Source organism: Boleophthalmus pectinirostris, unplaced genomic scaffold (assembly GCF_026225935.1).
Source record: "Boleophthalmus pectinirostris isolate CB_2022bp ecotype Guang Dong unplaced genomic scaffold, ASM2622593v1 HiC_scaffold_23, whole genome shotgun sequence".
In the NCBI taxonomy this organism is placed as follows: domain Eukaryota; kingdom Metazoa; phylum Chordata; class Actinopteri; order Gobiiformes; family Gobiidae; genus Boleophthalmus; species Boleophthalmus pectinirostris.
Window position 1 is genome coordinate 3,720,061 of NW_026571207.1, and position 12,022 is coordinate 3,732,082.

A 12,022-nucleotide genomic window follows, 5' to 3' on the forward strand; every position below is an offset into this window, starting at 1 on the left:
CTCCAAAAAAACCACCCCAGAAACTGTAACCTCCAAAAAAACCTCCAAAAAAACCACCCCAGAAACTGTAACCTCCAAAAAAACCACCCCAGAAACTGTAACCTCCAAAAAAAACACCCCAGAAACTGTCACCTCCAAAAAAACCACCCCCAGAAACTGTAAACCCCAAAGACTAACCCTCAAAAAAAAAAAAAAAACTAAAAACTAAACCCCTAAAAACAGTAACCCCTAAAAACTAACCCTAAAAAAAAAAATACCCCTATAAACTATACCCCAAAACTGTAACCCTAAAGACTAACCCTGAAAACTGTAACCCTCCAAAAAACCCCAAAGGTGTAACCTCCAAAAACCACCCCAGAAACTACCCTCCAAAAATCACCCCGAAAACTGTAAACCCTCAAAACTAACCCCCAAAAACTGTAGAACCCTAAAGACTAACCCTAAAAACTAACCCCAGAAACTAAACCCCAAAAACTAAACCCAAAAACTAAACCCCAAAAACTGTAACCCCCCAAAAAACCCAAAAGTGTAACCTCCAAAAACCACCCCAATAAACTGTGACCTCCAAAAACTACCCCCCAAAAATCACCCCAAAAACTGTAAACCCTAAAAACTAACCTCCAAAAACTAACCCCCAGAAACTAACTAACAAAAATCACCCCAAAAACTGTAAACCCTAAAAACTAACCTCTAAAAACTAACCCCCAAAAACTACCCTGCAAAAATCACCCCAAAAAACTGTAAACCCTAAAAACTAACCTCTAAAAACTACCCTCCAAAAACTACCCTCCATAAACTAACCCCCAAAAACTACCCTCCAAAAACTACCCTCCCAAAAATCACCCCAAAAACTGTAAACCCTAAAAACTAACCCCCAAAAACTACCCTGCAAAAACTAACTCCCAAAAACTAACCTCCAAAAAACTTACCCCAAAACACCCAACCATACCCCCTAAAAAAACTCATTTACCCCCCAAACTAACCCTAACCTATCGCCTCATATTCCCCAAACCTGAAAAACCCCAAATATTATTGACATTTATTTTAAACTTTAGGACCAACGGAGCAGATTGAACCTAAACTCATCAAACCAACAAATATTCAACAAATCTTCAACAAATCTTCAACTGATATTCAACAAATATTCAACAAATATTCAACAAATATTCAACAAATATTCAACAAATATTCAACAAATATTCATCAAATATTCAACTGATATTCAACAAATCTTCAACAAATATTCAACAAATATTCAACAAATATTCAACTGATATTCAACAAATATTCAACAAATATTCAACAAATATTCAACAAATATTCAACAAAATATTCAACAAATATTCAACAAATATTCAACAAATATTCAACAAATATTCAACTGATATTCATCAAATATTCAACAAATATTCAACTGATATTCATCAAATATTCATCAAATAGTCAACAAATATTCAACTGATATTCAACAAATATTCAACAAATATTCAAGAAATATTCAAGAAATATTCAACAAATATTCATCAAATATTCAACAAATATTCAACAAATATTCAACTGATATTCATCAAATATTCAACTGATATTCATCAAATATTCATCAAATATTCAACAAATATTCATTAAATATTCAACAAATATTCAACTGATATTCAACAAATATTCAACTGATATTCAAAATATTCAACAAATATTCAACTGATATTCAACAAATATTCATCAAATATTCAACAAATATTCAACTGATATTCATCAAATATTCAACAAATATTCAACTGATATTCATCAAATATTCAACAAATATTCAACTGATATTCATCAAATATTCATCAAATATTCAACTGATATTCATCAAATATTCAACAAATATTCAACTGATATTCATCAAATCTTCAACAAATATTCATCAAATATTCTACAAATATTCAACTGATATTCATCAAATATTCAACAAATATTCAACTGATATTCAACAAATATTCAACAAATATTCAACAAATATTCAACAAATATTCATCAAATATTCAACAAATATTCAACAAATATTCAACAAATATTCATCAAATATTCAACAAATATTCAACTGATATTCAACAAATATTCATCAAATATTCAACAAATATTCAACAAATATTCAACAAATATTCAACAAATATTCATCAAATATTCAACAAATATTCAACAAATATTCATCAAATATTCAACAAATATTCAACTGATATTCATCAAATATTCAACAAATATTCAACAAATATTCAACAAATATTCAACAAATATTCAACTGATATTCATCAAATATTCAACAAATATTCAACTGATATTCATCAAATATTCAACAAATATTCATTAAATATTCATCAAATATTCAACAAATATTCATCAAATATTCAACAAATATTCAACTGATATTCATCAAATATTCAACAAATATTCAACTGATATTCAACAAATATTCAACAAATATTCAACAAATATTCAACAAATATTCATCAAATATTCAACAAATATTCAACAAATATTCAAAATATTTCATCAAATATTCAACAAATATTCAACAAATATTCAACAAATATTCATCAAATATTCAACTGATATTCAACAAATCTTCAACAAATATTCAACAAATATTCATCAAATATTCAACAAATATTCAACAAATATTCAACAAATATTCAACATTAAATATTCAACAAATATTCAATAAATGTCAAATATTCACCAAATATTCACCAAATATTCAACGAATGTCAAATATTTACCAAATATTAAATATTTACCAAATATTTATCAAACACAGGGTTTAGAACAAACTTGAGACTGACTTGAACTGTGACCATTTCTGAAGTTCACCTCTTCTGTTTGTGAACTGGAAGATTTAGTCCTGTTTTAGTCCTGGTTCAGTCCTGTTTAGTCCTGGTTCAGTCCTGTTTTAGTCCTGGTTTAGTACTGGTTTAGACCTGGTTTAGTCCTGGTTTAGTCCTGGTTTAGTCCTGGTTTAGTCCTGGTTCAGTCCTGGTTTAGTTCTGGTTTAGTCCTGGTTTAGTCCTGGTTCTGTTCTGTTTTAGTCCTGTTTTAGTCTTGTTTTAGTCCTGGTTCAGTCCTGGTTTAGTCCTGGTTTAGTCCTGGTTAGTCCTGGTTTAGTCCTGGTTTAGTCCTGGTTTTAGTTTCCTGGTTTAGTTTACCTGGTTTAGTCCTGGTTTAGTCCTGGTTTAGACCTGGTTTAGTCCTGGTTTAGTCCTGGTTTAGTCCTGGTTTAGTCCTGGTTTAGACCTGGTTTAGTCCTGGTTTAGTCCTGGTTTAGTCCTGGTTCTGTCCTGGTTTTAGACCTGTTTTAGTCCTGGTTTAGTCCTGGTTTTAGTCCTGGTTTAGTCCTGGTTTAGTTTAGTCCTGGTTTAGTCCAGTCCTGGTTAGTCTGGTTTAGTCCTGGTTTAGTCCTGGTTTAGTCCTGGTTTAGTCCTGGTTTAGTCCTGGTTTAGTCCTGGTTTAGTCCTGGTTTAGTCCTGGTTTTAGTCCTGGTTTAGTCCTGGTTTAGACCTGGTTTAGTCCTGGTTTAGTCCTGGTTTTAGTCCTGGTTTAGTCCTGGTTTAGACCTGGTTTAGTCCTGGTTTAGTCCTGGTTTAGACCTGGTTTAGTCCTGGTTTAGTCCTGGTCCTGGTTTAGTCCTGGTTTAGTCCTGGTTTAGTCCTGGTTTAGTCCTGGTTTAGTCCTGGTTTAGACCTGGTTTAGTCCTGGTTTAGTCCTGGTTTAGTCCTGTTCTAGTCCTGGTTTAGACCTGGTTTAGTCCTGGTGTTTAGTCCTGGTTTTCCTGGTTTAGACCTGGTTTAGTCCTGGTTTAGTCCTGGTTTAGTCCTGGTTTAGTCCTGGTTTAGTCCTGGTTTAGTCCTGGTTTAGTTTACCTGGTTTTAGTCCTGGTCCTGGTTTAGTCCTGGTTTAGTCCTGGTTTAGTCCTGGTTTAGTCCTGGTTTAGTCCTGGTTTTAGACCTGGTTTAGACCTGGTTTAGTCCTGGTTTAGTCCTGGTTTAGTCCTGGTTTAGTCCTGGTTTAGTCCTGGTTTAGACCTGGTTTAGTCCTGGTTTAGAGTCCTGGTTTAGTCCTGGTTTAGTCCTGGTTTAGTCCTGGTTTAGACCTGGTTTAGTCCTGGTTTAGTCCTGGTTTAGTCCTGGTTTAGTCCTGGTTTAGTCCTGGTTCTAGTCCTGGTTTAGACCTGGTTTAGACCTGGTTTAGTCCTGGTTTAGTCCTGGTTTAGTCCTGGTTTAGTCCTGGTTTAGTCCTGGTTTAGTCCTGGTTTAGTCCTGGTTTAGTCCTGGTTTAGTCCTGGTTTAGTCCTGTTTAGTCCTGGTTTACCTGGTTTAGACCTGGTTTAGTCCTGGTTTAGTCCTGGTTTAGACCTGGTTTAGTCCTGGTTTAGTCCTGGTTTAGTCCTGGTTGAGTCCTGGTTTAGTCCTGGTTTAGTCCTGGTTTAGTCCTGGTTTAGTCCTGGTTTAGTCCTGGTTTAGTCCTGGTTTAGTCCTGGTTTAGTCCTGGTTTAGTCCTGGTTTAGTCCTGGTTTAGTCCTGGTTTAGTCCTGGTTTAGTCCTGGTTTAGTCCTGGTTTAGTCCTGTTGTGTCGTAGGTTTTAGGTTCAGTTTTTCGTTCACAAACACAGAACTTTTCTCTCGTTTGCTCAAAGTGAAACCGAAGTGTCTCGTTAGTTTTTATTCACCACTTCCTGTTTTAAATGGAGCCGCGGCGCCGTAAACTCAAACCAACGACGTTTAACGAGACCGAGTCCGAACAAACAAACAAACGCTCTTCGTCTTCTTCGTCTTCACGTCGTTTAAAGTCGTACGTTTGAGTCTCGCGTTGACGGATCGACTCTGAGCTGTTTCAGACCTGAGATCCTGTTGCCACGGAAACAAAAAAACAACAACAACAAAAACGACGACGGGAAAAAACAAACAAACAAACAAACAAACAGGTGATTAAAAAAGATTCAAAGAGAGAAGAACCAGACCAGGACTAAACCAGGACTAAACCAGGACTAAACCAGGACTAAACCAGACTTAAACCAGACTAAAAACTAAACCAGGACTAAACCAGGACTAAACAGGACTAAACCAGGACTGGACTAAACCAGGACTAAACCAGGACTAAACCAGGACTGAACCAGGACTAAACCAGGAACTAAACCAGGACTAAACAGGACAAGACTTAAACCAGGAACTAAACCAGGACTAAACCAGGACTAAACCACCAGACTAAACCAGGACTAAACCAGGTCTAAACCAGGACTAAACCAGGACTAAACCAGGACTAAACCAGGACTAAACCAGGACTTAAACCAGGAGGACTAAACCAAGGGACTAAACCAGGACTAAACCAGGACTAAACCAGGACTAAACCAGGACTAAAACCAGGACTAAACCAGGACTAAAACCAGGTCTAAACCAGGACTAAACCAGGACTAAACCAGGAACTAAACCAGGACTAAACCAGGACTAAACTAAACCAGGACTAAACCAGGACTAAACCAGGAGGTCTAAACCAGGAACCAGGTCTAAACCAGGACTAAACCAGGACTAAACCAGGACTAAACCAGGACTAAACCAGGACTAAACTAAACCAGGACTAAACCAGGACTAAACCAGGACTAAACCAGGACTAAAAGGAACTAAACCAGGAGGACTAAACCAAAACCAGGACTAAACCAGGACTAAACCAGGACTAAACCAGGACTAAACCAGGACTAAACCAGGACTAAACCAGGACTAAACCAGGAAACTAAACCCTAAACCAGGACTAAACCAGGACTAAACCAGACTAAACCAGGACTAAAACCAGGACTAAACCAGGACTAAACCAGGACTAAACCAGGACTAAACCAGGTCTAAACTAAACCAGGACTAAACCAGGTCTAAACCAGGGACTACTAAACCAGGACTAAACCAGGACTAAACCAGGACTAAACCAGGACTAAAACCAGGACTAAACCAGGACTAAACCAGGACTAGGACTAAACCAGGAAAACCTGGAAACCAGGACTAAACCAGGACTAAACCAGGACTAAACCAGGACTAAACCAGGACTAAACCTAGGACTAAACCAGGACTAAACCAGGACTAAAACCAGAACCAGGACTAAACCAGGACTAAACCAGGACTAAACCAGGACTAAACCAGGACTAAACCAAGGACTAAACCAGGACTAAACCAGGACTAAACCAGGTCTAAACCAGGACTAAACCAGGACTAAACCAGGACTAAACCAGGACTAAACCAGGACTAAACAGGACTAAAAACCAGGACTAAACAAGGACTAAACCAGGACTAAACCAGGTCTAAACCAGGACTAAACCAGGACTAAACCAGGACTAAACCAGGTCTAAACCAGGACTAAACAGGACTAAACCAGGACTAAACCAGGACTAAACCAGGACTAAACCAGGACTAAACCAGGACTAAACCAGGACTAAACCAGGACTAAACCAGGACTAAACCAGGTCTAAACCAAGGACTAAACCAGGACTAAACCAGGACTAAACCAGGACTAAACCAGGACTAAACCAGGACTAAAACCAGGTCTAAACCAGGACTAAAACCAGGACTAAACCAGGACTAAAACCAGGACTAAACCAGGACTCTAAACCAGGACTAAACCAGGACTAAACCAGGACTAAACCAGGACTAAACCAGGACTAAACCAGGTCTAAACCAGGACTAAACCAGGACTAAACCAAGGACTAAACCAGGACTAAACCAGGACTAAACCAGGACTAAACCAGGACTACTTAAACCAGGATCAAGGACTAAACCAGGACTAAACCAGGACTAAACCAGGACTAAACCAGGACTAAACCAGGACTAAACCAGGAACTAACAAGGACTAAACCAGGACTAAAACAGGACTAAACCAGGACTAAACCAGGACTAAACCAGGTCTAAACCAGGACTAAACCAGGACTAAACCAGGACTAAACCAGGACTAAACTAAGACTAAAACAGGACTAAACCAGGACTAAAACCAGGACTAAACCAGGACTAAACCAGGACTAAACCAGGACTAAAACCAGGACTAAACCAGGTCTAAACCAGGGACTAAACCAGGACTGAACCAGGACTAAACCAGGACTAACTAAACCAGGACTAAACCAGGACTGAACCAGGACTAAACCAGGACTAAACCAGGACTAAACCAGGACTAAACCAGGACTAAACCAGGACTAAACCAGGACTCAAAACCAGGACTAAACCAGGACTAAAACAGGACTAAACCAGGACTAAACCAGGACTAAAAACAGGACTAACCAGGACTGGACTGAACCAGAACTGGACGGGCCCAGAGATGCGCTCGCGTTGACTGTCATGTGATCGGGACTGAGACCAGGACCTGGATTAGTCCTGGTTTAGTCCTGGTTTAGTCCTGGTTTAGACCTGGTTTAGTCCTGGTTTAGACCTGGTTTAGTCCTGGTTTAGTCCTGGTCCTGGTGTTTTTTAAAGTTTAAATTCCAGGACTGTGAGATGATGGAGAGAAGATGTTGAGTCTCAGTTTGTTCCGTTCATTAAAAAAAACTCTAAACTTAAAGTTCAAGGTTTTATTTCTGAATTATTTCCATGTGAAGTTTCCCGTTTGGGTTTTGGTCTCGTTTGTTTTGTGTGTGTGTGTGTGTGTGTGTGTGTGTGTGTGTGTGTGTGTGTGTGTGTGTGTGTGTGTGTGTGTGTGTGTGTGTGTGTGTGTGTGTCTTACCTGAGGCGTCTCGCGTTCGGAGGCTCGGACCGGACGATCACTTCATCACCGACGGACGACCGGAGAACGACAGAAGAGAGAGAAGGAAAGAGAGAAAGAGAGATGGAAAGAGACGTCCCTCCTCCTCCTCCTGAACCTGCCCCCAACTACAAGACCAAAGAGAGAGAAAGAGAGAGGAGAGAAAGAGAGAAAGAAAGAGAGGAGAGAAGGAGGGGTGGAGGACATTCTGCAGTTTAATTAAAGAGTCTGAGAGGAGGAGGAGAGATGGAAGAGAGAAGAAGAGGATGAGACAAGGAGAGGAGTGAAGGTGAGAGAGAAGAGGAAGAGAGAGAGAAGAGGAGAGGAGTGAGAGAGAGAGAAGAGAAGAGAGGAGTGGAGAGAGAGAGAGAGAGGAGTGAGAGGAGAGAGAAGAGGAGTGAGAGGAGAGAGAAGAGGAGAGAGGAGTGAGAGGAGAGTGAGAGAAGAGGAGTGAGAGGAGAGAGAAGAGGAGAGAGGAGAGGAGTGAGAGAAGAGGAGAGAGGAGTGAGAGGAGAGAGAGAGAGAGAGAGAGAGAGAGAGAAGAGAGGAGTGAGAGAGAGAGAGAGAGAGAGAGGAGTGAGAGGAGAGGAGAGAGAGAGAGAGAGAGAGAGAGAGAGTGAGAGAAGAGAGGACAGAGAGAGAAGAGAGGAGTGAGAGGAGAGAGAGAGAGAGAGAGAGGAGAGAGAGGAGAGAGAAGAGAGGAGAGAGAGAGAAGAGGAGTGAGAGGAGAGAGAAGAGGAGTGAGAGGAGAGAGAGGAGAGAGGAGAGAGAAGAGGAGTGAGAGGAGAGAAGAGGAGGAGTGAGAGGAGAGGAGAAGAGAGGAGTGAGGAGAGAGAAGAGGAGTGAGGGAGTGAAGGAGAGAAAAAGAGTGAGGATGAGAGGAGAGGAGTGAGAGAAGAGGAGGAGTGAGTGAAGGAGGAGAGAGAAGGAGGAGGAGCTCTCCTCTCTCCTCCTGAGAGGAGAGGGTGAAGGTGAGAGAGAAAACGAGTGAGAGAAGAGACTAGAGAGAGAGGAGAGGAGTGAGCTGGAAGAGGAGTGAGAGAAGAAGACAGAGAAGAGAGGAGTGAGAAGAGGGAAGACAGAGGGTAAAGGTGAGAGAGAAAACGAGTGAGGATGAGAGAAGAAGAGTGAGAGAAGGAGGAGCTCTCCTCCCGAGAGGAGAGGGTGAAGGTGAGAGGATGAGAGAAAGGTGTGAGAGAAAAGGAGTGAGAGAGGAGAGGAGAGAGAAAAAGAGGGAGAGGATGAGAGAAAGGAGTGAGATGGAAGAGGAGTGAGAGAAGAGTCTAGTGAGAGAGGAGAGGTGGGAGAAGAAGAGTGAGAAGAGAGGAGTGAAAGAGTGAAGGTGAGAGAGGAGAGGAGGAGGAGGTAGAGACAGACGGCTGTAGAACCTGCCCCAGAACAAGACATGAACACATGAAGAAGAAGAAGAGAGAGAAGGAGAGAGGAGGAGAGAGAGTGATAGAGAGAGGGATAGATGGAGGGATAGATGGAGGGATAGATGGAGGGATAGATGGAGGGATGAGAGAGCGTCTTGTGGCTGGAGGTCTGAGATCATCTGATGATGTGAACAAACTGAAGAACTGAAGGAAAGAATGAAACTGAGACCAGAGACCAGAGAAACCAGACCAGAGACCAGACCAGAGACCAGACCAGACCAGAGACCAGAGACCAGAGACCAGAGACCAGAGACCAGAGACCAGAGACCAGAGACCAGAGACCAGAGACCAGAGACCAGACCAGAGACCAGAGACCAGACCAGACCAGACCAGAGACCAGACCAGAGAGACCAGAGACCAGACCAGACCAGAGACCAGACCAGACCAGAGACCAGACCAGAGACCAGAGACCAGACCAGAGACCAGACCAGAGCAGACCAGACCAGACCAGACCAGACCAGAGACCAGACCAGAGACCAGACCAGAGACCAGACCAGACCAGACCAGAGACCAGAGACCAGACCAGAGACCAGAGACCAGAGACCAGACCAGAGACCAGACCAGGACTAAAAACAGGACTGAACCAGGACTGAGTCTGGGATCTGTTTGGTTTTATTTTGAAAAGGTAAAAGTTAAAATCATTAAAAGTTGAAGCTGATCTTTTCTTTGTTTTCACTGTCGCGGCGTCGCTCGGGGTTTAACAACAAAACAACAGCGGCTCGTTTGTTCTTCTCGTTCGGACTTGGGGTTTTTTTGTGGTTCGTACCTGTGCAAATATTAACCAAGAAAAAAAAAAAAAAAAAGGAAAAGTGTTGAAACAGAGGAAAAAGCACAGAGCTGTAAAACTGAATCTGACGGAAAACTCCAAAACATCCACAAAACACGGACTTTTTCTGACGCTTTAAACCAGAGTCCTTCTGATTAGACATATCGGTTGGCCAATATTATCGGCCGATATTGACACCTGGAGACATATTGTCGATCGGTCGATATGTTTGCTGATCTGGGCCGATATTTCTCATGGGCAGGTTATACGTGGTTCTAAATCTCAGACGCTCTACATCCTGTTGATTTAATTAAGTGTGTCTGTGTCTGTGTGTGTGTATATAGTGTGTCTGTGTGTGTGTGTGTGTATAGTGTCTGTGTGTGTGTGTCTGTGTCTGTGTGTGTGTGTGTGTTTGTTCACACTCACACACACAGATCCAAACACTGAGATTATTTTCTTTTTACAGTCGGTTTGAGTCTGGATTAAAAGGACATTTATTAGTTCAGACTTGTGATGTGGGAGGAGCCTGTGTGATGTGGGAGGAGCCTGTGTGATGTGGGAGGAGCCTGTGTGATGTGGGAGGAGCCTGTGTGATGTGGGAGGAGCCTGTGTGAGGCTGAGTGTTGAAATATGTCGACTTTGAAACTAGTTTTGTTTATTTGTTTATTGATGATCTGTTGGTCTGTTTTCTGTTGTAAAGTGAATATATTGTTCGTATATGTTTGTTAAGGTTCGTTCACACTAAAGCGTCAAATTGTCCAGTTTCTTTGTAAAGTCGATGTGGACGTGCGACTGGAGCGTTCCTGCGTTTTTGCGGCGCCTCTTGAGCGTTTTCACGTCAACGTCCGCGGCGTCAGCGTCAAGAAGTTGAAAATGTTGAAGTTTTCGTGTCAGACGTTATTGTCAGGAAGAAAAACCCGAGAACCAGAGACACAAACATGAGCAGAGATGAAATATATACACCACAATCACCGAGGACTAGACCAGGACCGGACCAGGACCGGACCAGGACTAGACCAGGACTGATCCAGTGTCATTAGTGGAGTATAAATATAAACTCGCTCCAGTCGTCGAGTCGATCTCCTCCGCTGATGTTTTATATGATAAAAACTCTAAAGTCTCTCAGTCTGGTCTGACATTGTTTCGGGAAAAGTCCAGGACCGGGCTCTTGTTTCCAGGGCAACGGACGCGCAAAGGGGCGTCTGAACTCAAATGTAAATGCTCCAAATCGAAGTGTTTAGGGAGTTTTTTGAGGCTCTGGTGCTTTACTGGAGCTGCACTGATGTATAAATGAGCTGTGAACAGAGGTGTGAATGATCGACATTTACACATATCAGTAGTTTATTTTCTTTACTAGATTGTGACGATGTAAAAATGTCATGAGTCGACCTCCGAGAACAACAAATGTTTCCTAAATAAACACAATTAAAAATCCACCAGAGACAAACCCGAGTTTTTGAAACAATCGCTAAATATATCGGCGATTATATCGACAGCTGCAGCTCCTGTTTTATCTGCATCATGTCGGGTCGCAGTGAAAACCCACGGAGAGTCCACCAGGGGGCACTCACAAGTATTTAATTGTACACAACAGGTTTTTGAGGAAAAACGTTGATGTTGTGTTTCAAAATAAAACCAAAAATAAGAAAATGGGGAAAAAAAAGACAACAGTTCAGTTTTCTTCATTATTTGTCTCCAAAATCAAAATAAAAAAAAAATAGATAAAGGTTTTTTTTTTTTTTTTTCAGTTTTCGATTTTGTGTTTAAATGAAAAATCTGTGACTTCGAGACCAGACTGAGACCAGACCAGGACTGAGACCAGACCAGGACCGAGACCAGGACGAGACCAGACCGAGACCAGGACCGAGACCAGGACGAGACCAGACCGAGACCAGACCAGGACCGAGACCAGGACGAGACCAGACCGAGACCAGACCAGGACCGAGACCAGACCAGGACCGAGACCAGACCAGACCGAGACCGAGACCAGACCAGGACCGAGACCAGACCAGGACCGAGACCAGACCAGGACCGGAGACCAGACCAGACCGAGACAGACAGGACTGAGACCAGACCAGACC

General features: G+C 41.7%; 1 protein-coding gene across 1 annotated transcript in view; it reads right to left on the minus strand.

The window, feature by feature from the left end:
• aspn (asporin (LRR class 1)) overlaps window positions 1-7,768 on the minus strand; it is a 25,940-nt gene extending 18,172 nt beyond the window's left edge. The window contains exon 1 of the mRNA XM_055158921.1: window positions 7,722-7,768. The gene's annotated coding sequence lies outside the window, so the exon portion shown is untranslated. The remainder of the gene's footprint in view (window positions 1-7,721) is intronic.
• Window positions 7,769-12,022: the final 4,254 nt, after the last annotated feature.